A 5,000-nucleotide genomic window follows, 5' to 3' on the forward strand; every position below is an offset into this window, starting at 1 on the left:
TGACACGACATGGTTAGTGCATGACACGACACGACATGACATGGTTAGTGCAGGACATGACATGACACGACATGACATGGTTAGTGCGTGACATGACACGACATGACATGGTTAGTGCACGACATGACACGCCATGACATGGTTGGTGGATGACATGACACGACATGACATGACATGACACGACATGGTGTCGATAAGGAATGCTACCTGGTTGATCCTGCCAGTAGTCATATGCTTGTCTCAAAGATTAAGCCATGTGTCACGGACCCCCAAAATGGGACTCAAGCAAGGGCCGTGTGGCACTCGTTGAGAGCTCTCCCTTGACAAGTCAGCCAACTCTCACACGTTCAAGCCTGCAAGCACGAGCACCACGTGAGTCTCAATACTCAAGGAAAACAAGAAACAATAGGATTGCACATGAGCAATATATTCTTATACACCGAATAAGACTATAACAATCAGAGACATCATAATCCAAGGCAATAGAACACCACAATGAAAAGAACTACTTGTATTATTCATCTACAAGAGAATCACCATACAAGCGATAACACAGATATTCATATATTCATTCCAAATCCCTGAACAATACAATTATAGTAGTATCTCACTCCCCCATTTTCCCCATTACATTGTCACACCCTAACATCCTCCCCCACTCAATTTATCGACGTCCTTGTCGATGTGTTGTAGACGGCCTTCTCACTCTTCTGATGTCGATGTAGATGTCGTTGACTACGAATTTCTGAAATCTTCAATCTTCTGTATGGCATGCTGAAGGTTGTCTGCTGTTTCCCAACTATTCTCTTCTTCCCCCAGTCCTAACCACTGAACCAGAAATTGTTGTTGTTGACGACCTTCTAGATTGACGACTCTGTCTGCAATGATCTCCTGGACTTCTTTGGTGACAGGATGCCTTCTGGAAATTGTTGATCTCCTTAATTTTTGTCGGTGCGGATCTGCTTCATCTGTGTGGAATGGCTTTAAATTGCTTACATGAAACACGGGATGAACTGGACGTCTGTGGCTTTTCATCCACTCGGGTCGCTCAAGCCGATAAGATGCATGTCCCACCTTTTCGATTACTCTGATTGGACCTTCTTAACGACGTAACAGCCTTTTATCCTTGCCACGAAGAAAGCGAAATGTCTCCGGTGGCACTTTTACAAGAACCAGATCTCCAGCTTCAAATTGTTGTGGTCGTCTCCCTTTGTCAGCCCATTTCTTCATGCGCTTGGATGCTTTTTCTAACTAAGCTCGGGTGACTTCGATGTTTTGCAACCAATTTTTCGTGAATTGGTAGGCTTTTGGGCAATTTCCTTTGTATGGACCATCCAGAGTGTGTGGAAGAGTCGGTTGTTGACCTGTCACAATCTCAAAAGGGCTTTTATTAGTTGCAGAAGATTTCATAGAGTTAAAACAGAATTGTGCCGTGTCTAGTAAAGTAACCCAATTCTTCTGATTGGAGTGAACAAAATGTCGCAAGTATTCTTCCAGCATCCCATTAAAACGTTCAGTTTGACCATCTGTCTGTGGGTGATAGCTCGTGGAAAGATTAAGGTTTGAACCCATCAAGCGAAAGAGTTCACCCCAAAATCCCCCCGTGAATCTAACATCCCTATCACTAATTAAGCTTTCTGGAACACCCCAATATTTCACCACATGCTTGAAGAATAACTGAGCTGTCTTCTCTGCTGAACACGGCTTCGAGACTGGTACGAAAGTTGCATACTTTGAGAACCGGTCAATCACCACCAAAATTGTGTCAAACTCCTCTACTTTTGGCAACGAGGAAATAAAATCCAAAGAGACACTCTCCCATGGCCTCGCAGGAACTAGCAATGGCTCCAATAAACCTGAGGTCTTCTTTCTTTCTACCTTGTCTTGTTGACAGATCAAGCACGTTTTAGTATAACTCATCACATCATCTTGCATATTTGGCCAATAGTACCCCTGTGTAATCAAAGCATGAGTTCTTCGCCATCCCGGATGACCAACCCACAACGTATCATGACACTCTTTCAGTAAGGTTTTCCTCAAGTTTCCAACTTTAGGCACATAGACTCTCCTGCCTTTAGTCATTATCAGTCCATCTTCTACCCAGAATTGTCGTGTCTTCCCTTCGTCTATTAGTTTGCTTAGTGACTGCGCCTGCTGGTCTGTACTTAAATGTTCCTTGATAAGATTCTTCAAAGGTAGCGCCACCCTACTAGTTGATAGATGACTGATGATTTTCAATGCTGCCAATTCAGTTTTTCTACTTAAAGCATTGGCCACTTCATTCATCTTCCTCACTTTATATTCAAAAGCAAAATCAAATTCAGCTAGCTTCTCCTGCCAACGGGCTTGTTTTGACGTTAGTCCAGGTTGTGACAAAAAATGAGTAACTGCTACATTATCGGTTTTTACCACAAATTTGGACCCCAAACGATAGTGCCTCCACACCCGAAGACAATGTACCACTGCGAGAAGCTCCTTTTCTTGTGCTGTATAGTTCCGTTCGGCACCTGACAATTTTCTACTTTCAAAAGCAACTGGATGCCCTTCCTGCAAGAGAACTCCCCCTAATGCAAAGTCTGAGGCATCTACTTGCACTTCAAACGGTTTTGTCACATCAGGAAAGATTAGCACAGGATCTCCTACAATCTTTTCCTTTAATTCAACAAATGCTGATTGGCACTCTTCTGACCACCCCCATGGTACCCCCTTTCTCAATAAATTCGTTAACAATACAACTCTTCTAGAGTACCCCTCTATAAACTTTCGGTAGTAGTTGGCTAGACCCAAGAAAGATCGCAATTCTCTAACGGATGTAGGTGCTCGCCACTCCTTGATAGTTTTTACTTTAGCTGAATCCATCCGAATCTGGCCCTCCTCAATGATATGCCCCAAGAATTTAATACGCTTTTGAGCAAAAACACACTTCTCCCCTTTTACATATAACTGATTTTCTTTGAGTTTTTGAAAAACCTTTCGAAGATGATCTTTATGTTCTTCTAAGGATGCGCTGAAAACCAGTATGTCATCAAGGTAAACAACCACAAACTGATCAAGGTAGTCTCGAAAAGCCTGATTCATTAGAGAACAAAAGGTAGCGGGTGCATTTGTTAGCCCAAAAGGCATGACAAGGAATTCAAATGCTCCATACCGTGTGACACAAGTGGTCTTCGGTTCATCTCCCTCAACAATGCGCACTTGATGATATCCCGACCTCAAGTCCAGTTTCGTGAAATATCTAGCTGTACTTAACTGGTCAAAAATATCAGCAATCAGTGGAATAGGATACTTGTTGCGCACGGTCACCTTATTAAGAGCCCAATAATCTATACACAAGCACAAACTACCATCTTGTTTCTTCTGAAATAACACTGGGGCCCCAAAAGGTGCTTTTGAAGGCCGGATGAACCCTGCTGCAATAAAATCATTCAGTTGCCTTCTAAGTTCAGCTAACTCAGGCGGCGCCATTCGATAAGGGGCACGTGCTGGCGGCTTTACTCCTGGCAAAAGTTCAATTTCGTGGTCAATCTGTCGTCGAGGTGGTAAAACCCTGGGTAGCTGTTCCGGGATCACCTCCTTGAACTCTTCTAAAACTTCCTTAATCTCAAGTGGATATTTCCCTACTTGTGCATCTTCTGAGACTATTGGTAGAACCACGAAAGAAGATTCTCCCCTTTTTACTCCCTTTTTGAATTAGAGGGCTGAGAGCAACTTCCTCTCATCAAAATTGTTGTAGGTTGCGGGGACCGCACAAGGTGCACTTCCCATTATCACAAGACAATCCGCAGCTGGGATCGGCATTGAGCGTGTCACTTTAAGAAAATCCATCCCCAATACCACATCAAAGTCGTCAAGGGGTGCCACAGTGAAATCAACTGTTCCAGACCATGATCCCATTTGGCATGCCACTTTAGGTACCACCCCCACCGTGGTTAATGCTGGAGAATTCACTGCTTTTATCTTACCCACATCTTTATCTACTTGCAATTCTAACCGTTGAGCTTCAGAATCAGCAATGAAATTATGGGTGGCCCCTGTATCAATCATGGCCCTGATTTTCTTTCCATTCAAAAGTAGATCCACATACATTAGTCCCTTCTCCTGAGACTTGTTGTGAATTACTTGACGCTCTAATGCCCCCAAAAATCTCAAGGCTTCCACCATATTTGGTTGTTCTTCTGGAATTGCTGTCGAGGTTTCGGTTTCCCCTCGAAGGGCCTTCATAGCATTCAAAGCCTTACGATCGGGGCACTCCGCCACTCGATGTGGTCCACTGCAAAGAAAACAAGAGATCGGTCGACGCTCTCCACCCCCTGTTCGTCCGCCCCTCCACTCCCTATTCATGGGCGCTCTTTTATCTTTCCAAGAACTATTTGTCTCCTTATCCCTTCCCCCATTTGTGGGCTTATACACTTTGTTGGGATGGGAATCATTATTGGCGGATGTAGGGAAATTTCGCTTCCCAGAAGTATCTGAAAAATCATCCAACCGTTCAGCAGCAGCGAGGGCAGAAGAGAGATCACCAGCACCTTGCTGACATATTTCATTTCTTGGCCATGTCTTCAAACCCCGAAGAAAATGAATCAGTTTATCCGATTCAGTCATGTCTACAATGTCCAACATCAAGGCTTGGTATTCCCTTACATAACTCCTTAACGAGCCTGTCTGTTGCAATTCCATTACTTTACACTTTGCTATATACTCCACATTTTCTGGATAGAATTGGACCTTCAACGCCTGTTTCAACCCCTCCCATGTGTTAATGACACATCTATTGTGCTGAATATCATTCCATTTAGTTCTCCACCACAATTTTGCATCCCCAACCAGGTATACCGTTGCCATATTGACCCGGTCCACTTCTAAATCCACTCGGGAGCACGTGAAGTAGTGTTCCATATCAAAAAAGAAATTTTCTAGCTCCTTTGCATCTCGTGTACCCCCAAAAATTTTAGGTTCCGGTACCTTCCATCGAGAAGTCTCATTTGGATGTGCAACTGGCC

The 5,000-nt window shown here is 43.8% G+C and overlaps 1 pseudogene; it reads left to right on the top strand.

Annotated features, from left to right (window-relative positions):
- The window catches only part of LOC131167003 (uncharacterized), a 28,099-nt pseudogene that overhangs the window by 14,749 nt on the left and 8,350 nt on the right, over positions 1 to 5,000 (top strand).

This window comes from Malania oleifera, chromosome 1 (genome assembly GCF_029873635.1).
Source record: "Malania oleifera isolate guangnan ecotype guangnan chromosome 1, ASM2987363v1, whole genome shotgun sequence".
Lineage (NCBI taxonomy): Eukaryota > Viridiplantae > Streptophyta > Magnoliopsida > Santalales > Ximeniaceae > Malania > Malania oleifera.